Here is a 24,000-nt window from a genome sequence, read left to right as displayed (position 1 = left end):
AACCAAACTATCAAACCCATCAATAAAAAACTAGGGTCACTTTACAGAATAAAAGCCTTCCTTACCCCTCCAGCTAAAATTGCCTTCTTTCAAACCTTCTGTATGCATCCCCTCTACTCTCGAATTTAAACAAGACTGTCCTTAACAAACTCTCACTTTGCTACCACCACATTGCCAGGTTTGCCACTGGGCTGCCTTTTAGGACACATCATTGCATCAATCTAAATCGGCTTGGGTGGCTTGAACTACCCAGCCTAATCCAGTATAACCAACTGATTATGGCCTATAAAATCCTCTATTATCCGGACAATACTCCTGCACTTAAAAATATTATCACCCCCTATAACAATCCTAGACCGCTTTGATCCTCTAACAAACTACTAATTCAGACTAGCAAAATTAATAACACAGCCGGTGATTCTCTCTTTGCAAACTCTGTAAGTAGATCCTGGAACTCTCTTCCAGCTGATATTACCTTACTTTCCACCTTAGGTCAATTTAAAACTAGACTCAAACAGCATTTGTCACTTAACTGGCTATGGCAATGTATCAAGCCTGGCTAACTCTCTCTAGAATGTGTAAAAATCTGTTAACCAGTTTACTGTGTAATTTAATTTAATCCTGACTTGCGCTCAGGATTAACTGTAACCTGTGGAACTTGTTTAACTTGCTTACTTATGTAATCTGTGTAAATAGCCTGTTTGTAATATGTAATGCTGGTATTATGTAATGCTGTATCTGCTTACCCTTGGAGCTTTTCTCCCCGGGCCTCCGCTGAAAATGGACATGCATCCAGTCGGACTATCCCGGTCAACAAATGTAAAATAAATAAAAATAAAAATATGGGTTGGAGACAGTGGCATTGACAAAAAGGCAGGAGTCAGAGCTGGATGTGGCAGAGTTAAAGATGTTAAGATTTGCACTGGGTCTGACTAGGATGGACAGGATTAGGAATCAGTATATTAGAGGGTCAGCTCAGGTTGGACAGTTTGGAGACAAAGCAAGAGAGTTGAGATTGCGTTGGTTTGGACATGTGCTGAGGAGGGATGCTGGGTATATTGGGAAAAGAATGCTAAGGATGGAGCTGCCAGGAAAGAGGAAAAGAGGAAGGCCTAAGATAAGGTTTATGGATGTGGTGAGAGAAGACATGCAAGTGGTTGGTGTAAAAGAGCATGATGCAGAGGACAGGAAGAAATGGAAACAGATGATCCGGTGTAGTGACCCCTAACGGAACAGCCTAAAGAAGAAGAGGTAAGCCCATAGATAATACAGCACATATTTCTGTGGCTCAATTTATGTTGGAGAATTTAAGTATCAGAATGGGATTTGATGACCCCCACCCCCAGTTTGCAATCATTAGTAAACTTGCATAGCCATGCTACCTTGATTTCAGCTTTCACTTCAGAGAAATATATGTCAAAGAGGAGAGGACTTAGAGCAGAGCCATATAAGATCTTACTACCAATGATTTTCAATCTGAGTGAATGCAAATTATTTTAACAGTATGGGTTTTATCAACAAATCAATTATGTATTCTGTGAACTGTGTGCATTAATATAGAGTTGGGAGAGATTATCAATAATCCCAGCATGTGTAATAATGTCAAAGGTCTTTGCAAGATCGAGGAATACAGCATATACACAACATTCTTATTCCATTACCTTTGTAATCCATTCAAGTAACTCAACTAGACTGAGCAAGTAAGATCTAGTACTAAGCCAAATTTTTTTTCAAGGGATATGATACCTATATCATTATGTATTATTTCAACTTATGTTCCTTCATCTTGCAACTGATACAATTAAGATTAACAAACCCATAATTCTCAGGCTCTGTATTGGGATTATCTTTGTGCAGGGGCACCATGATTGTTATTCTCCACACATCAGGGTTTAATCAGATTAGGGACTCATGTTAAAGGATTGAAGGAGGGGGGGTTATTAGTTGAAAGGTAGGACTTCTCAAGACACATTCAATTATATGTTCTGGATCAATGGAAATTCTAATTTTGGAAAGTGCCAGAATGGCTTGTTTCAGAGTGATTTAATGAGGGGAAGTGATCTTGGTAATGAGGGTGAGGGTAAAATGGAGTGTGACTGGAGTGAAGATGGAAGAAAATTTTCACTGTAGTTGCATTAGGGGTGTTCAGCCAGCCAGCTGACACAGGGTGCAGGTTGGTCACTTGCCACACTGGCTATCCGAGACTGACCGAAAACCTGAAAAGCTGGAGATTTGATCTGCACTGTAAGTTTGCACAGCCAATGGCCAGCCTTCCTTGGAGTGTAGGGCATGTGTTTATGTCCAAATGCTGATCTTTAGTAGAGACTGAAAATCAACATTAGTGTCAGACACAGACTCATGAAGTTAGATATCAACACATGATAGGCTCGAGCACCTGCAGGTACATATTTAATGATGCAGGATCAGAATGCTTCATCTCAACTCCCACTCCTAAAGATGGTTGAATGGATTCCAGCTGTACTACCAGGTTGGTAGGTTAGCCAGTCAGTCTAAAAGGGGATTTTGGGGAAAATGAAGCTCCAACTGTTTGAAGGCGGTTTTCTTGACAAAGGACCCCCCAAAAGAAAAAAGTATTAACAATGTCGTGATCTGAGCTGGAGGTGCTATTAGATATAAGTTCATTGTACAATGATTGTTGGTTACCTTGAATTTTTGTAAGATAGCTGAAAATGCCTGTAGTTGCCTTTTGAATAAGAAGATCTACCTATGAGATACTTGTTACTTCTGATCAATGATAAAAACTGCACATTGGCCAGTTTTACGAGGTCTTTGAAGAACTTCCAGTGCAGTGGCCATATTGGAACAATTGGTTTATAATTAAATTTAATTACTCTGCTGAATATAGGTGTTATTCTTAATAACTATATTATTATTCACATTATTTTTAGTAAGCACTGGTTAGATGTAAAGACTTCATAAAATTAAAGTTGCAGGTTTTGTATATAGTACATCAGTACACTCCATCACATGGATGGAATAGGATGATATGGTACCCTGATTAGTGATTCACAGCATAACACTGCTTTCATGTGGTGCACGCAGCCTTCCATGTCCTCCCTGTCCTCTATTATAAACATAGGTTAATAAAAACCATGTAAGATTATATATGTATAACCTGGAGATGGTCATGTTAGAAAAGTAGGTATGAGTCAAGATGTTGAGCAGATGGAGTTTGTGCCTGTATCTCTGTCAGTTACTCTCCAGTGCTATCTATCACTAAAGTGAAACAGCTAACCTTAGTCATCCTTTATCATTGTAGCATTCAGCTGGTTTCACAGATAAAATGGTCTAAGTTATCATGTTCTATGTTGTCATCAAGTGGATGTGCAGCCTCACTTCCTGAGTCCAGTATTATTTTTTATATTGTGGGGACTTTGTTCAGTTGCTTGTTGGCAGCACATTTTTGGTTTAAGGCTATGTCTCAGTGATACCACAATTATTTTATTATTTTCTAGTGTCCTTATTTAATTATTCACACTTGTTAACTAGAAATGTCCCCCTGGCATATTCATATTTAGTGGTGGCTCCTGGGGAAAACATCCTAAACATATACAATATTAAGAATATACAAATATGAAATACAAGTTCAAATGTTGTGCTAAGGGCAATAATACACTGAAATAGGACAGTATAAATTGTCACTAACATCAACAACTGTTGAGCAAGCGTTAAGTGAATGAGATTGCAACTTGTCAAGTATCAGTCCATGAATTTCAGTTTGTCAGTCAGTTTCCTAAATTCCCATTGTGAATCAGTTTCTATGCAGCAAACAATTTCTGGGTTTTTAGGCTATTCAGTTTGCTAAATTATTGTGACCTTACAGGTAGTATACTTTAAGTAAGGGGGTGTGGGGTTAATTATATTGTGATTACTCTTATATGAATGTAAATTTCTTATGTCACAAGTGATAATTCAATAAAGGTGTTTGAAAAAAAAAAGTACACATATATAACAGTGCTTACAACCCTGCAAAAATATCCAGTTGGAATTTCAATTAGTGTAATTTACCAAGTTATAGATTCATTTATAGGTCATTTTGTAGAATACAGTATCATCTGTAGTTTGTCAGTCTATACTTTCAATAAAAAAGACAGTAGATAAACTAATAGAGGATGTTGCAAGGGATGCTAGAAAATAATTAATATTGTAGCGATTGAGATAAAGAACAAACTAAATGTGATCTTTATGCATTAAAGCAGCAAATGGCATCAAAGAAAGTTGAAGGAAGTATACAACGTTTATAAAATAAACTCTCAGTTAACCAGAACTCTCAAGCAACAGAAAAAAAAAAATCGAAGAAATACAGTGCAATTTTCATGTGTTGCACTTTCTATCACCCCCCCCCCCCGCAGAAACATACTTTACATTTTTAGAGTCTTAGAGTTTTAAAAAGAAAGATAGGAACAAATTCCATTTATCCCCAGCCTAAGAACAAGTCAAACCAAACAAATAGTATAGGGTACAGTATTATTCGGGCCTATTTTAATAGTAACTCTCAAGCAACCAGAAACTGCAGGTATCCGGCATCTACCAATCCCCATGGGTGCCGTTTAACCGAGGGTTTACTGTATATCACTTGCACTTGTCATAAGGATTGTGTCTACACGTTTTACAAATTTCCTTACTTTTATGCAAACATTTTCTACTCCATGTGAATTATGCATTCATATAGTTCAAATCAAACACAGCATGGCACTTTTGTCTCTTTTTTCAAAACATATTTGTTAACACACTTATCTTCCACTAGCTCAAGATAAACAAAATATTGGCAATGACTGCCCATCACGCATAGTGTTCTGCTTTGAATTTTTAGTGGTTTTGTGGCCCCACTAGGCCTGGATTTTATGCAGTACTACAGCCTTTTTACAGTTATTTACTTTACCATAAAATGACACTGCAATAATTTCCTCCTCTAATAACATATAACATCTCCAACAACTCACCCAAACTACCTTTATCTCGATAGAGACATGGCCGAGAGAAGCCCAGCTACTCCTACATCCTACAAAAAAATCAAAACTCTTGCTTTTCTTGTAATTTTAAAGTATTCTCTTAGGATAACACAGAAATTGAAACAGTTCCCACAGCTGAGCTACTAGGCATTACCATAGACAATAAACTAACTTTTGAACACCACATCTGCAATAGCATAAAAAACACATCAAACTAGGAATACTCTGTAGACAAAAAACTTTCTTGGAGAACTTCACCAGAAAAACCCTCACCAACACTTATTTGCTTCCCTGTCTCTTATACACAGCCCCCTTATATACTAATTTACAATCTTCTCTTAAAAACAAGATCAAATCCTCCTACCATAAAATTGCCAAATTTACCACAGGCTACTCCTACTGTTCCCATCACTGCATAGCTCTGAAAGAACTAAACTGGCTCAAACTCGCACACCACTTAAACCTAGTTCAGCTGTCTTCTACACATAAAATGATATATGCACCTGATATTTGCCCCACCCTCAAATCTGTCCCTAAACCCCACTTCCCTACTGGAGACCTCCGCTCTGAAAACAAGCAACTCCTAATCGTCTACATTCCAAGCAAAAGAGCTGGACAGTGCCTATACTGTCATGCTACTGCCAAACTCTGGAACTCTCTGCCAACAGACATTGCTTCCACTGAGTGTTTCAACAACTTCAAACACACCTTTAAAAAATATTTTCTATGTAACCAGACCTGCCTTGCTTTTTCCCTAGCAGGTGAACTCCATTCACTTTCTAGGGCCTTTCCTTTTTACATCTGGAGATCTGTAGAACATGAATTTCATCAATTAACCATTGCCATATCAAAGTAAGAAACTATGTATTTCTACCCACTAACTATTCCCATCCTTCTCCACAATTCTGCTAAGCATATGTTTGCTTCTAATATTCTGACCCTCTGCCTGACCCTCAGTCTTTACTTTAATCTTACCTGATAAAAAAGGTGTAATCTACCACATTACTTTTATTTAGTATTGCCTATCTAGTACATGTTTTATTATTGTTATTTACCTCTCTGTACTTATTTAGTATTCATTACTTATTTAATGTGTGCTTTAATACTTGCTATTGTCTTGCTCATGTACAACTCTTAACTTTCATGTATCATTTGGAGCTTTTATCCTTGGGCCTCCACTGAAAATGTGGTCCTGACCCAGGCAGACTTTCCTGGTAAACAAATGTTATATAAATAAATAAATAATTTTAGTCATCCTATTTAGTTTCCATCATTGTTAAGGATGTCTGTCATTTTGTTTTCCTCGACCAAAGTATTGGAAAGGTTTTAACATTGTAATTGATGAGAAAGGGTAACTTCTTGTTCTGGATTTTGGGACTTCTTATCTGCATGTCATAGATAACCTTTCTGAGAATGATCCATAGGACCTTCCATATGTTTGATATGTGCTCTCCATTTTGGTATACTGTTTATCAAGACAGAACATTGTTTGTTTTGCACTAAGGTATTACAATCAGCTGTTAATATAGATAGTCCATGCCAAGAGTGTTAGAAGGAAACTGGGACAAGCCTATATGTTTCTTAGGCATGTTCACTGGTGGAGTTAGTGTTTCTTGTTGACAAAGTATCTTGTCCAGTTCTTCACCTATAAATGTATTTCACTTCTTATTCTAATTGTTTCTGTGAAGCTGTTCTACTTATAGGCCCCTTTAAGCCCCAGCTAATACTCAAGTCCATAAAGCACAATATTTCATTTTGTTGTTTTCTGCTTGCTTGCATTGCATCTTAACTGAAAAAGAATTACAGTGCATTTTTTATATTTAGTTTAGATTTACATCATTCAGTTTTGTATTCATTTTTTCAATACATTTTTCATCAGAATTGTAATTATTTATTTAATCTTCAGTTTATGTTATAACTTTTTTACAGAATCATAATATATTCTTCAGCCCATAGGTGTAAGTGAGTATGTGTTCATATCCTGCAATACACTAGTGTACTGTCCAGGATTAGTTTGCCTACCTTGCACCCACTGAGTGCTACAATAGATTCCAGCTTTCTTAAGATCCTGACTTGGATACAGCAAGTGATGTTGAATGGATAAATGAATGAAATCTTGAAACTGTAACTTTTATACAAATTACAATTAATTTGGCATACATATAGTGCCTGTTGCTAGCTTCATATCTTTTTAGTATATCTGGCTTCCTAGACATGTTTTTCATTTATCTTTACAAAGATACCATATGTGGATGCATTGAGTAACAACCATACGAGTCCTTGCATTGGGCTTCCAGTTTGAAGGAGTAGGTCTTGGTATTTACTACTAAGCTCTACCATGAGAAAAAACTCCAGCTTTTAAATAATGTAAGATCTTAATTTCAAAATACTGAATATGCATAATTGATCGTTCAGACCAGGAAACATATGTGCATTGATCCTGATCTGCCATAATGACTTTTTTGCCTCTAAATAATCAGTCCATGGACTACCTCTGGGGGTTCCTATAAATCATTTCAGCCCCATAAAATAAAAATTTGTGTGTAGAAAAATTCAAAGTGTGTTTAAACAAAGCATTATTTTGTCACTCGTGGTTAATTTCATAAATATGTTCATAAATCCAGTCTCTGAATCACTGCTTAGTCCTACCCACATAAAAACATAAACAACCTTGACATTGTGCAATGTAAACCAGCCCCACGGAATTACATGTGCAGCGGAATGAAGTTTTAACTTGCATTAACATTGGAATAGGAAAAAAAATATCTATTTACATGTTTTCTTCACCCACATGGGCTTTATGCTTTCATTTTGTGGATGATATTTTTATAGTATGAAAGAAACCAGAGGATGAAGTACCAGCCTTCATTGATCCTTGTAACAACACAACCTCCTTTTTGAATTTTACCTAGATCAGTAGTAATATAAATATTAGTTATCTGGATGTAGAAATCAGTAAGAATTATGATAACAGGAAATATATGAGTAATATCTATAGGAAACCCACTTATTCCATTTGTCTCTTATACTACACTAGTTGGCACCCTGCTTGCCATAAACAGGGTCTTATAAAGGGGCAATATGTGAGACTAGCTCAAATGATTTCAGAAAATGATGCTTTACTGAAGGAAGGAACCAAGTTAGCTGATATGTTCTATGCTAAGGGGTTTCCATCCCAGCTGGTGCAGAATATCTTTCAAGAAGTGAGAAAGAAGAAGGATAATGGCACATACTGGCCACTTCTTAGATTTGGACAGAACAGGGAGCCTGATAGGGTTTATTCCTCCCAACAAAATACTGATTAGCTTGTTTATTCATTTTTACTACTTTTGCTTTGGAATATCAGGACATTATAGCTATTTTGAAAAAGAAATGGAGCATTTTCTCTTGTTTTGTCAGTGTCCTTCACTTATTGGGCAAACAACCTATGGTTATTTTTAGGACAGGGAAATCCATCAAAAACTATTTGAATACAACGTGAATATACCTTTAATAACTAGCTGCAATACATCAGGGACTTTTAAGGGTAGTTCCTGCCCTCAATGTAAATATATTTTAGTGAATAATTCCCTGGTTGTTAATAAAAGGCAAGTTAAAACTTCCTTTCATTGCACACATAATTCCATGAGGCTGGTTTACATTCACAATGTCAAGGTTGTTCATGTGTTTATGTGGGTAACACCCAACGACAAATCAGAGACAGCATTTATGAACATATATATGAAATTCACCATGAGCGACAAAACGATGTTTTTTTTAAGAACACTTTGGATTTTCCTACACACAATTTTTTTATTTTATGGGGTTGAAATGATTTATAGAAACCCCAGAGGTGGTCCATGGACTGATTATTTAGAGGCAAAAGAGTTATTATGGCAAATCAGGCTCAATGCATATATGTTCCATGGTCTGAGTGATCAATTATGGATATCCAGTATTTTGAAACTGAGATCATACAGAGCTTAAAAATAACAAAATATTTACCTTTTTGTTGATAGTTCTGCCTCAGGTGGAACAAGTTTGATATGTATACAGGCTTTTATGGAATCTGCATATTTTTTTATTTTCAATCAGTACATCAAGAAAAAAATATTCAGGAATTTTATTCATGAATGAATATATTGAATTGTTATGTGTGTTAACCAGTGAAGCATACTTGTCAATTCCAAAATAATTAAAGTAGCGTAATAAGAAAGTTATTTGCAAGGTTACATGGCACTTTATATTGGAAATACGTGGAGATATTAAAAACGCTCTGTTTCTCATAATTATGCTAAAAAGTCTTCCAAGGTAAATACAACCTTCTGATTTAGCATGAAACCATACCTCTCAACCTTAGAGCAAGAATTCTGGACAAAGCGAAAAATAAAACTGGGACACAGGCCCAAAAATAGTTATGCATCACAGACACCACTGAAACAATTGTAGCTGCAGACATTATACATCACGTATAATGTTTCTATCCCATTATTGTCAGTTAAACATTATATGGCTCATTCAATCGTGCCTTCTTTTGCAACAAAGAAAACCATACATTGAAATGACAAATCCATTAAAAACAATAAAACACATTGGCTCCACATCCTGCAACTTCCTACCTGCAAACAACCACAGAGCTTTCACTGAAACTAGGTCTGCTTATTTCCACAGAATGACACCTCTCCCTAATTAAGTCTAATGGTATACAATCTACCAGGATCTGGACTACCTGAAATAAATTAAATTATGGCCTGTAAATTGCAAGTGCAGTTTGTTTAATTAAACTATATTTCAAAGTCCACTTGCTGTATTTTTTCAGTAACATCCCAATATCCATTTCCAGTCACTTTACAAGACATTGGCAGTGGTAGACTTAGCATCCTCCAGATCCCTACAGGACCACACTCATACTACTAACATTGTCCATTAAATGTAAATATCCATCCACTCTAAATGGCAAGAAGCGATGTCTTAAAAAATCTATTTTTGGCATTCCTAGTACCCAAGTATCAGGTTTTGAAACAAAGAAACATATTCTCCACAGTTTGTAAGTCTCTGTCTTTAATAGTCATCTACTATTGCAGTACTCCTAACACAACACACACATACACACTAAACCCCCCGACATTTAAAAAATGACATTGTGCCCACCTGATTTGCCAGTATTGATGATCCACCAAATATATGCTTACTGTTGTCTAATCTACCACTGCTTAGAACCCACCAATGACAAGACAGTACTGGGTGATTTTTTTGTTTGTCAAAAAAAAAACAATAAACTTTATATGCTACAGTCCCACATTAGTCACTCCATTACTGACCCATTAACCCTAGGCTGCTATCTCATTCTTAATCCCTGGGACTGCATTACCTTGGATGACTACTTTTATTTCCTAAGCAAAAGACACAAATTGGAAGATGAGGCAAAAATCCAGACATTCTTCGAAAATCCATACAGTTGAGAGGTATGATTTCATATTCAATACAACACTCTCCCTGTCAGAAAAGCTGCAATTTAATGAAAGTGTACTTTTAATGTCGGATGCATTTGTGAGATAACTTTTTTGTATGTTAGCCTCTTTGTGCATGTGTCTCTGTCTCTCTGTCATACACACACACACACACACACACACACACACACACACACACACACACACACACACACACACAAACATTCTGCTTTCATGCATGCACTCACTCACACCATACTTACCTATAACACAGGTTAAGTGCTGTCTCTTTAAAAGGCAATGGCAGCAAATCCATAGACGAGTCCCTCTTCAGCAAAAACACACACATTGATTCTTTGGCACGAAATAATGGCGCAAACACACAGACCCATCTTTGGCGCAAAAAAATCAAAACTAGATGGATGCTTTGGTGCATGCGCATACCGATGTTAGAGTTACAGGTCACGGCCGTGAAAAACACAACAAAAAAGTGTTTTGGGGCATGCATACATCGATGTTGGAGTTAGAGGTAGAGGGCCGCATGGCAAAGCTCTGAGAGCCGCATGCGGCCCTCGGGGCGCAGGTTGGACACATCTACTTTAGTACATTAACTTGACAACTGAATTCTAAAAAATATATGTTACAAAGAATGCATTTAAATTTCAAATCTATCAAATTGCTTTACCATCCAAATCAGAAAAGGAGGCTGGCATTAACCAGATGTTTAGCAATACCTTGGTTTAACAGAAAAATCACTGTTGGGTTTAATCTGGAGTTAGAATATGAAAACATAAAAATGAGGAACTTTATACAATCTAACTGCTTTCCTGGGGACAGCAGGCTGGCTGTCAGATAAGTGACAGGCTGCAGCAATTACATCCTCTAATGTTGAAAGAGCAGGAGGAAATGGTATAGGTTCAGAGAATTTCAGTTGTAGCAAATCATGACATTCATTTAGAGATGGCAGAATGTCATCATGTTACCAGTGAAATAACGGATTCCTTCTGGAAATGGTTTCAGAAAAATAGACTTATTCAAACAGAAGCCACATTGATATCAGAATCTGAATCAGAAACCTGAAGAGAAAAAAACAGAAGTTGTCCATACACAAATCATTTTGAGGTTCAAAATATGGAACCTCTTCAGAAAATGAAAAAATCCCATTTTCTCTTGCCATAAGCAGAAGCACTGGAAGGGTCAACAGCTAGAACTAATCCTTAACTAAGCCCAATAAATCACCCCTGTCCCAATTAAGACAGGATAAGACAGCTATTTTTTTTTGTTTTTTTGGACAGAAATTTCTGAAAAAGCAAATCCACATTTGCCAGACAAAACCACCCGAGGGATGGGCAGTCCAGTCTGGTTGGGCAGAGAGGCATTCCCTGCTCCTTTCTCCCAGGACTGATAAATGTTATTCTCTCTTGCTCAATAAGGGCAATCCAGCAGCTGTAGAAGATGTGTTTAACCCTTGGTTCATGGTGGCTGTACAGACTACACCAGAGAAAGTCAAGGGAAAAATGAATGCTCTAAGGAACCAAAAATAGTCACCGCAGAGTCACTCATCTACAGATGAGACACTTTACTAGCCTGCTGTGGTGGCAAATGCCTTTTGTGGCTAGACGAAGGAAGAACAGAAGAACTGGTACACTGTTCCATGGTAAAGCCGAAAAATTTGCTGGATTCCTGGGAAAGACTGGCAGCAGTTGTCTGTAAAACAGGCAAGTAATTTTTTTTCACAAAAATATGGTGAAAAGCACTTTAACCCCAGCCCACAAAAAGTTAAAAAAAAATAATAAACTTTTACCAAGGAAAAAGTAGCTTTAATTAGTTTTAACACCTTTTTCTCAACAAAGGTAAAAAGTAACACTCCTGTTTAAGTTCCTAAAAGTAACATGACAGTATAAAAAAACATTCCCAGTATGAAAGTCAGTTTTACAGAAAAAGTTGAATTTTAATCATAATATTAAAAAGTGGAATTCTATTCCCTGAAGGGAGCTTATCTATCCAGCAACGGAAAGCATTAGCTGATCATAAGATTGATATATGTGCTTTTTAGTTATTGGTCAGAGTCATAATGTGATTCAGTATGAGGGAGATTTAAACAAGTAAGTTCATTGTTTAATCAGATTCTGAAGATGTCCTGGTTATACTCAGAAGAAAGTGTTTAATCGAGTGTGTATTTTACTTAATAAATGTCTTTTTCAGTTTGCTGTGTGGTTTTGCTCCATTCTCCAACTTGGTGTTGGTAATATACGTTTGTTCCTCTAAGCATCCCAGTAACTATAAATACATCAGCCTCACTAGCTTTATGTTCAAGTCATGGAACACTTCATGCCAGAGCTTATTTGTGCAGCTGCAGGTAACTTAAGTGATCTAGACCCTAGTCAGTCTGGTTTTCTGAAGGTTGCTTCCTGTTTCATGACCCAAGCCGGCTTCTTGGAAAAGATTACAGAGGCTAATGACCATGGGTACTCTGTGCAGACAGCTTTCCTTGACCAGTGGAGTGCTTTTAACACTATCTTCTATTCTAGTATTACTGAAAAAAAAAAATAGAGAAACAATGTAAAACTCTATGCTGTTCACAGAATTGTAAACTGGTCAGACAACGGATCCTAAGATGGGAAAGTTGCTGACACCCTCTCTCTGAACATAAAATTGTAATTAGCATTGAACCACAAGGATCAGTACTGGGGCCTGTTCTATCTAGCATTTATTTTACAGACATCCAAGCCAATATTCCAGAAGTATGGTTAAATGAGTTTGCTAACGATTGCAAGATGGACATTCTTAATCACTCATCTGTTGATACCAAGCAGGTCTAGTAAGAGATAAGGTATGTACATATCTGGTGTACTGAAAACTGTCATAAGCTAAATATAAAAAAGTGCAGTGCTGCACTCATCTCATATGTTATAAATGATTCAGACAGATAGAGTAATAAGAGATATAGGCTCTTATTTGAACAGCTACCGCTTATTCAATAGTCATGTTTTCACCATAGTCAGGCAGTCCTATCTGGGCCAGTTAACTTCCAGGTGAATATCTTTAAGACCAATAGAAATCATCTTGCTAGTGTACTCTTACCCATCATCAAATATAATATCCCCTTTAGTATGTATAAATCCAATCATATTGCTCAACTGGAAAGCTCCCCAAAGACTTCTAACCAAGAAAATGACAGCCTTTAAATCCTTCAACTATCTCAATAGTTTAACATGATTCCCTTAAAGCCCAGTAGTCCACCAGCACAATGAGACTTCTGTCCTGCTTTTTTAGCCATGAAAGACACAATCCTATTTGACCTTCTATTTCTTTATAAAACATGTGGGTGTTCAAATACACACTTGGTACATAAATCTTGGCATAAAAGGACACACTGGAGGAATACATTCCTAATTAATCGCATTCATAGGCTACTGGGTATGTTACCAATACAGGTTAATCAATGAACTACTTTGCCTGCCTTTAAAACTAGCCTTGATGATTGCATGCATAGGCACAAATTTCCACCAGGGATATCATGTGCAACCTTTTTTGGTTTTGGAGTTGAACACTATTAAGTGCTTGAAATGGATGGCAGGAAATGCATATATGGCTAAGAATCTTATGGTGTCAGTGACAACTTGCTAGTATTGTCCCTATGGTTTTAGCAGCTTCTGCTATATTTAGTTCATCAGCTTGCAAGCTAGACATAACTAAAGCTTTATTAAGTTTAGTATTCAGCCCTCTTGCTGTCTTAAAAAAATCTAAAAAAAAGTTGAATCAGAATAGCATTACCCTGCTATGTTGAATTTGGAAGTATTAATTGCTTCACTTCTGTCGGGGCAGCCGCGGTGGTGTAGCGGTTAGTGTTGCCACCTCACAGCAAGAGGTTCTCTGGTTCGATTCTCGGCTGGGGTGCCTTCTGTGCAGAGTCTGCATGTCCTCCCTGTGGTCGCGTGGGTTTCCTCTGGGTACTCCAGTTTCCTTCCACAACCCAAAGACATGCTGTAGGTGGATTGGACACTCCAAACTGGCCCTAGGTGTGAGTGTGTGCATGTGCCTTCTGTGGAAGGTTGGATGCCAGGCTGGCACCTTAGCACTGGAAAACTCCACTACCAATCATGAGCAGACAGGTGATCTGCTGTGGCAACCCCTAACTGGGAAAAGAAGAAGAAGAATTGCTTCACTTCTGTCAAATTCTAATCTGGCTGTATGATACTATTTGAAATCCAGCCAAATACTTCTGTTCCTACCAGACAAATACTAATTTCTCCATAATATGCTACTTATCCTTAAAAAGCTGGAATAGTGGGATAATGGTACTTATTCCATCACAAAATTAAAATATCTATTACTGGTGAAAAATCTAATAGAATAACTGAAATTAAAAATCAAATGAAGGTTAAGTTTTACATTCATTTAAGATCACAGGATATACAAGGCAAGTTTAATCAGAGGCTATGCATTTCTTTACCAGCACCACCTCACAGCCTCTGCCATCTATTTGCAATGTGGGCATAAATGTATAGTTCTGAATAAGGTACACCCTAATGAGATTAGAGTCATCTATCAATGTTGGCAAATGTATACCAGGAAAATGCACAGGAAAATTTATTTTTTCAGAATAGATTCTGGCAATGTTTTTCATAATGGTTTCATACTGCTTGACCAGCTATACAGCACAGACATTCTTTCTATTTGGAAATCTTTTTCTTCTTCAGAGTATGAGCTTACAGCTTGAAATGTCAGTGCTATGTCTGGCTATGTTATGATAACAGGGCCTTCTAATACACAATAAGGACTGACAGATGAATGTACAGCACTACTGTGAGCTTCATGGTTAGTCAGAATTCAGTCAATTTGTTTCAGGCTTACACCAAACTGAATTCAATAATGTTGCCTTTCCTGACCACTTACAGCTTGCATGTAGGTCTTGGATCTTCTTATCTATTAGAGTGGCATTTTACTTGATGAGTCTGTTCTTATTTTACTTCCTTTTTAAAATATTTTTAGTTTTATGGTTCAGAAACACCAACACTAGAATCTGATGAACTGGACAGTTACTGCCTGACCTCAAACCTTCTATTTATTAGTGAGGCTCATTATCAGGTGTCTACATCAGTCAGTATTCAAGTCTCGAGAAATATGTTATGAGTGAACCATCTCCTTCTAGACTTTATACTCAATATAATACTTAAACTCTCATCTCTATGGTAATAAAATAACCCGTGATGTGAACTAAACAATGGTATTCTTTCATCTCTCAGTGGTATTTGATATGGATGACTATATTGCCCTCTTGGACCATTTACATACTTACAATAGACTCTAAGCAGTTGTATTCAACTGGCTTGCTTCAAACTACATGGTTCACTTATACACAATAGTTTATTGGTTTATTGGGCTAGTTCCCAATCTACCTCACCTTTGAACTGTGGAGTACCTCATGACTCAGTTTTGAGCCTAGTTTTACTAAGTATGTGCATATTATCATTGGTGAGCTTATAATAGAAGAGAGACCAGTGTTATATTTGTTGTGTTGATGATATTCACTTATGTTTCTCCTTGCTTAATAAAAATAAATTTGCTAGTATACGACCTGGATCATATCAATCTCTGAGTGGGCTGCAATTGGTTCAAACTCACACAACAATAATGGCTACATATAGAGACATATAACTGTGTAACCATAAACTCCAGTATTATTTGCATGGGTTACAAATTCAAAACAGTTCTATTTATAGTATGTTCAAACTGTGTTCCGTACTAAAGTGCCATTTTTGCTGACTGACTCAAACATAACAACCATTGCAATTTGTCATGTCCTTATGCTATCACTTTAAGAAGACTGCCTTGCAGCAGTGTTTAAATTGATGAAATAATGATCCTTTTCAGATTTATTTCCATTAAGATTTACTATACCTTGTTGCCAAGTCAACTTATCATGTATGATATGAGCATGAGTAGCTGTAGTGTTAATCTAAAATCATAAGTCTGAGAAAATGAAGAGTGACAAAGGATTTAAAGAACTGCAGCCAAAGAAGAAATGAAAAAAGCTGTAAAAATAAGAATGCTTCTTTATAGGAGTAAACCATAAATTACAAAATATCATGAATTGTCTACATAGCATCATTTAAAAAAAACTCATTGAGCATTATAATTCCAATGGCAGATCCATAAATTGTCTCTTTATATAATAGAATCAAGATCTTTTTAATTGAACAGGTGGAAGGAAGTACCTATATAAAACAGATGTGGCAATGGTTTATATGACATAACTACTGGCATTGAAGAAAGTAATACCTGCTTAAGTTTCACTAAATGAGGATATATCACATTTATTGAAACTAGTGTTATTAAAGACAATGGGAAATGAAGCCATGTGATGATTATATGAGACTCATATCCTAAAAGCTACCTGTATAAGTATCTAGTTTCTGAGGCTGATTAAAAATTTTAAAGAGAAATGGTTGCTGCTGTAATCTGCATGAGATGATGAAGTTCACAATAATGTGTAAAGTTACCTCATATTAAAAATTGATTTTAAATAATAGGGTGGGTAAAATGGCCAGTTTTAGACAGACCTGATTCCTTCAATAAGCTTTGGAGATATTAGATAAGATCTAATAGTAATTTATTAATTGTAAACTTGGGAAGCTGACTAAATGGAGTGGAAAAAAACAAAGCATAAGGATTATAAATATTTTGTGCCATGTAAGTAAGCTAATGGGTCAATATTAAATCAGTGAAAACCCATTTCAATGAATGGCATTTCATCAGAAATGTCATTCATCAAATCCTGCTCTTGTGGTGGGCTGTGCCCCTACACCCCCCAGTAATTATATATATCAACTCCGAGATTGCACTACAGTGAGGGAAGGGCAAATTTTCCAATCTTCACTGTACCACGATCTCAGTATCAACAGTTCAATGACTGGCATGATCGATGAAGAAAAGGCTATTTGCTGAACAGAATTTCTGATGGTCTAACCTAGTAATCGCATCATTTAGGGGAAAAAGAAGTTTAAAAAAGCTTACAATACCTACACTTATGCCAGAAAACATTTGAAAATCTAACTTAGTCTAGATTTTTTTCACAGAGTTCGTAGTGTGTGGCATGATATCAAGATATAGAAAAATCTTGTAAATTTCATTAGGTTATTATGGTTCCCTATTAGAAGACCGAAGATGCATTCTTTCAAATGTGTCTTGGTCGAACTCAAAAGTCTGAAACAGCAAAATATTGAAGCAGCTTTTAAGTAAATTCTTTCCTTGGGAAAGAATTTGCTTGGCCGCTTTGTTACTTTGCCATTTTTGGCACTGTAGTGCGGTCTCGGAGTTGGTATATTTAAGTGGGGGGGTGCAGCCCCCCACATCGGGGATTGTGATGGGTGAAGCCCCCCACTTAATGTAATGTTTAAAGTGTTTTATTTATTTTTGTTGGAACAGCAATTGTTTTCCCTAGGAAAAAAAATCACTGTTCTGACAGTTCTAAATTGTAAGCTTTTGCTTACATAGGGTTGATTAATCACCATTACTTTTTTAAGCGTTCAATGATCTAATATAGACCCAGTTATTATGAGCCTGATATTTTTATCTGAGACAATTGGTATGAATGTTTTATAGAAATGGCAGGAATAATTTAGAAAAAAATATAATAATTTAGGAACATGTTAACTTTAGCAGTCGCAATTTTGGAAAATAAAGATAATTGCCAAGTATTCTATCTAATCAGATTGTGATGCACTAACATTATTACTTTGATAATTGAAGTTGATTTGGTTACATATAGTTTCTAATGTTTAAAATTGGTAACAGTTTTTATGTTGTGGAGGTTAGATATCTCTATGAAATAATAATCATCATGTAGTTGGAATGTATTTTGTTCCTGTATGCTGTGGAGACTGGAAATTAATGTTGATAATTGTTAATTAATTAGAGAGATTTTACTTGAATAAGTAGGGTTCAATGAGTAAGTTAAAGTAGATAAGAGCATAGAGGTAGCCTTGCCTAGTCTCATTTTTAATAGCTGTAGTTTTGTACATATGCCATTGGCCGGGTTTCTATTAAATAAGCGAAAACCTACTTCAACGAATGGTATTTTGTCAAAATGTCATTCACTGAATTCCACTCTTGTGGGGGACTGTGCCCACCACAACCCCTGCTAATACATATAACAACTTCAAGATCAAGAATAAAGGGCAAATTGTCCAGTCTTCACTGTATCATGATCTCAATATGAACAGTTCGATGAATGGCATGTTCGATGTAAGTGCATCAAAAATGCCATTCATTGAACTGAATTTTTGATGGTCTAATATAGTCCCCCATTGGCCAACAGTCTAGTTGATGGATTTCAATGGGTTCCTATTAGATTGTCGAAACTCCGTTTGCGCAAATACGAAATCATCAACATGTATTGTGCGAAATACATAATCTTCGACCGTGCAAAACTGCAAAATTCGAAATGTTGAAGTGTTTTGGTTGGCCCATCTGCAGTATAGCTCCGTAAGGTAAGTGTGCGATAGTTACAGACCTTAGGGATAGGGTGCAGGTTAAGGTAATTGTATAGATAGGTAATGTGTGTAAGTTACAGTGTGTTGTTAGAAGTAGGGTTTTGTTAAATGTATTTATGTGTATTATTTATTTTGTTTGGGTATATCTCTGTAGGGGAAGTGTGCGGTAGTTACGGAGCTTAGGGTTAGGGTGCGGGTTAAGGTAAGTGTATAGATAGGTAATGTGTGTAAGATTTAGTGTAGTGTTAGAAGTAGGGTTTTGTTAAATGTATTTATTTGCATTATTTATTTTGTTTGGGTATACCTCTGTAGGGGAAGTGTGTGGTAGTTACGGACCTTAGGGTTAGGGAGGGGTTAAGGATAGTGCATAGATAGTTGTGTATGTGGGGTTTAGTGTAGGGTTAGAAGTTGAGTTTTGGTGCTTTACTTTAGGGTTAGGAGTAGGGTTTGGTTAGTTTATGTATGTGGTTTATTTATTTTGTTTGGGTAGGTAGTATGTAGCGAGTGATTGGGTTGGCCGACTATGAATGTTTGATATTTTAAATTTCGTGGTTTAGTGCATTTGGTATTTTCGCGGTTCGAGTAATATGTGTCGCTGTTTTGGTATTCGATGTAATGGATTTTCGTTGATTTAATATAGACCCAATTTCAATATGACAATTTGGCTTATTTGATAAAAACACCAGGAAAGTTACATTTATTCAAAACAGGAAACTCAATTTTTAACAAAAGCTTTGTGTCAGTATCAAAAGCTGAAAGAAATAGAAGGCTGCAAGTGTATTCAATAAGATGAAAAAGCATACATATGTAAGGTTATCATCCAGCTAGTAATATTTTTAAATAGTTAACATAACATCCAAACAATTTCTAATGTTATCTCTTAAACATGCATCTCACTTTCTAGTAACTTTACAAATTCAATTTCTGTACAATGTTTGACATTTCAACTGTAGATCCTAAAGTGTACATACAATTTTAATGTATATGCACATCTAATTCATAAAGTGCCGCACTGTTTTACTTTATGTATGAAAAATTAATATCTTCCATATTTTGTACGTGTAAAAACTGTACAGTTCTTTTGCCTATAGAATGTAAATCTCCTAATTTTTACTGTACTTTGTATCTGTGATAACTGTGGAACTTTTCTCCACAGTTCTTCACTGAAAATGTGATCAAACTAGATGAACTTTCCCAGTAAAATAAGATGAATAAATAGGAGTATGTCTTTATTTAAGGAAAACGTATTGGAATGGTGAAATAAATAAGGGTGTACCTGTCTTATTCCTACTTGCTAAAATCTAGGAAATGATTTTCAAATCTATGTTAATAATTGAAACTCAACAATTTCACCAGTGAAATGCATGTGAAAATGCCAGTGTAACTCCTTAAAATATTATAGTACTTAAAAAGTAGTACTTAAAAGCAATTAAGTATGTCTCATAAATTTGAAAATCTACTAAAACAGCATATGTGCAATAGGTTGTGATGTCATGTTCCAAAAGAAATATTATGGTAATTTTTTTTAACAAACCTAGAAAATGAAATTTAATTTGCTTGCCATATGTACACTTAATATTTCTTAACATTCATTCCACATTGTGAGGTACTTACTGGGGCAAATATGAATTTGCAAACAATTTTACAGCTGCTACAAGTGATAAAAAACATTTTAACTGAATTCACAATAACACTAGAAATTTTACTTTTCACCATTATACATTTGATTATCCTTTCACTGGTGAGCCTTGCTGTAATGCAATTATTTACGGTTATCCTGTCAGTAACCAGATGGTGGATGATAACTGGCCTCTGAACATTCCATGTAGGTCTGAATTAAAGTAGCTGGGTAAGTTAATACTGATAAAGAAACTGGCAAGAGAGAATATCGTAAGATATTCATCATGTACCGTTCCTATTATGATACTGTGTATTGTGTCTCTTATTCTGCTTCTTTTCTGGTTCATAACTTTGTTACTGGGCAGTCTCATGTCAATTTTTAAATGAAATATCCCAAGAGGTTTGCAAAGTGCAGTGAACTATACTCATTAGCTTGCTGATTGTACTTTTTCAACAAGCTATTTAATGGCCTCCTTGTAAACATGGTTTGACACATACTTCAGAGGTATTCATTGCTCTTGTGTTTTTTATGTATCAAGCCATCTAAAATCTGCATATCAAGATGATAAATAATTTCCTTAGCAAACGTAGATATTAGCATGACTTTAGCTGTCACAGGAGCTCAATACAATGGCATATCTTGCTGTTTGTAACCGCAAACTTGGTATTCACTGATATTTAGGAAAAAGCAAACATTAGTATTTATTTTACTGATTCCTGTCATCAAACTATAATTACAAAGTTGTTATAGGTATCTTGCTACTGTTACAGTTGCAGTTGCAGTAACTCTTTCTTTCAGCAGACATCCCACAATGCATTTCCTAATGTATTGTGGCAGGTTTTATTGATTGGCTACTCCTATTGTCTTACACTTTGGCACTCAAGTGTTCTGCTACAGAAATGTCATCTAAGCTGTCAAATACCCATGGTAGTACACTGCCTTATTTTATTTTGTTACATTGTTTACACATTCACTGAAATGAGAAGGAGCAAAGTATGAACCAGGATTGTGTAATGCTTTGATTTTGTGTGAAGAAGTCATAGTACTTCCTTCTGAAAAAATGCACTGATCCTAAGTGCACTGTATAGGTGTTGTACTTGTTGCCATTCTTTTGCATTAATAGTGGTCTTACTATTTGCTTTGAGTAATGGCAAAAATGCTTCTGTCCATATTCTTGGATACATCTGCAGCAGTGCAAATACTTCTGTAGCCACAGGGAGGCTTAGTGTGCACTCTCTTTTAAAAAAATGTACTGTGGTTTAGAGTCCTTTTGGAGTGCTCTTCCATGTGCTTTGCTTGTCCTGGTATGCTGCTCACTTGGTATATACTACTGTAGAAGAGAATGAACTGCATGCACTCATATGACACTGAACAAGAAATAACATGTTCATCTTGAAAATTACTCTAAAACATTGCAGAAGGTTAATTTGTCTGCCTTTCCTTTGCTTAGGATTTTGTAAAACTTAAATAAGCAATTATTGATGTTCATTAATATCAATGATATTAACATTTATATAGAGCTCATTATATCAGTACTGTTGTGCTCCTTACATACACAAAAATAACATAGCAAGTATTAAGTATGTATTTACTGTGTGATCAACTTGCTTTATATAAATGGAAGATCAGAACTTCAGAATTTCCAGGCAGCCAAGCAATTTTTTTAATTAAAGTAAATATATTAGTATAAATTTTCAAAATCATAAATGTGTTAGCCAACCCCTTTGTATATATAATTCTGACTTTAGTCTATAAGAGACTGAAGGTGACAGGAAGAATATTGTTGCCTCACTGTAACAGGGAATTAATAACATTAAACCTGTCTTTGTCTACCTGCCCTCCCACCCCCATCTGAAGATAATAGTATTACAGCAACTCTAATAGTCATAATAGCAGAATGGTGAAATCCAGTGGGAATTCTTGCAAGGAAGTCATAAAGCTACAGAAATGCATTGTCATTTTACAATTATAAGGGAAGCAGATATGCTGAAAACTAATTTAAAATGACAAGTGATTATACAACATCTCTCTGTAACTACATAATGTAAAGTTATTGGATATGAAATACCACTGAGAATAAAAGCAGGCAATTAATTCTAAATCATTCTATTTTTGGTTTTAGGCTTTAAATTAATATTTAATTTTATGAGAGAATTAGGGAAAGTCAGGAATTATTGAACAGCAACAGAGTAAAAAAAAAAAACAAAAGAAAACATGTAGTCTAGCAATCGCAATCTGCTACCGTACATACAGTACCTATTCTTGCAGGACAGTTACCTTGAATTGTCCTGGGTTATACATTGCCAGACACAACCACCATCTTGTATTATTACAAATAAGGAAAGGGACAGGTAGTTGCAATTATTAGACACGTCCAGGAAAGATTATCTTCAGATTATTTACAGGTTTTTTTTCTTCTCTCAGTCAGCAGGTAAGTAGTAGTAAAGTAATCCTAGAATGTACACTCTGTTAGTTACGCAGTAACATTTAACCAGAAGAAGACTTCCAGTCTCAGGTGAGTGTCATCTTTGTGCTGATGTCTCCTGAAACTCAAGAAGGAAAAAGGATTAATATATGGCCTGCATGTATTTGCAGAATCCTGAAAATCCAGTTACCTTATTTATTTATTTGCTTATTTGTTTACTTATTATGTCAACAACATGTAAATTTGTCAGCTTCTACAAGACAGCTTTATGGGCAAAGATAAAACTAATCAATATTAAAGTCCCCAAAAACAGAACACATTTTATAAACAGATGAGATACACGGGAATGTTTAAATAACAAACATATTAGTATTGGTATTCTTGTTTCTTAATTATTAGGAGCTGTAACTCTAAACATGGAACTTTATTCACTAACTGTAATGTGTTCTGCTCATGAGCAAAAGTATATTCATCAGCGGTAAGATCTGGAACATTCCTGAACAATCCGTGACAGCTAAAAGATAGGACTAGCTGAATATAGTTAATTTGCTGTGGATATCAGGGGTAATTCGTCATAACTTGCTAACTAGTGAAACAGGATTGCTTTAGCTATTAACAATTATGCAGCAGCAATAGTTCACCTAGTATAGACTATAGTAATATAATATTACCTTAGTGTATATATTTGCTAGAAAAGTTTTTGAGGGGTGAAAAAACACTTAAGCACAACATATCAGAAACAAATTTGACTGAATGCAGAAATGACTGAATGCTCAATTTTTTGTAGTGTTTGTCAGAAAGAGTGTGGAGAAGCATGAATGTTTGTCTGAAAAGTTTATAGTTATAGTGGTTAGTGTGTATGTGTGAGTGTTTGAGTTTAGGGATATGGTAAGCGTTAGGGAAAGGAATAGAATTCTGTTTTACATGTTTAGCATTGTATGTGTTCTCTGTCCTTTTGTGCAGTGTTGCTGTTATGGAGAGGGTTTTTAGCAGTGTAATATGTAGGGTTTAGCACACCTGAGTAAGGTGGGATGGGGTGAAGAGAACACCTGAT

The sequence above is a fragment of the Protopterus annectens genome, chromosome 5.part0, assembly GCF_019279795.1.
Source record: "Protopterus annectens isolate FY-2018-M chromosome 5.part0, PAN1.0, whole genome shotgun sequence".
Lineage (NCBI taxonomy): Eukaryota > Metazoa > Chordata > Ceratodontiformes > Protopteridae > Protopterus > Protopterus annectens.
The sequence above is the reverse complement of the archived record's forward strand: the minus strand, read 5'-3'. Positions refer to the sequence as shown.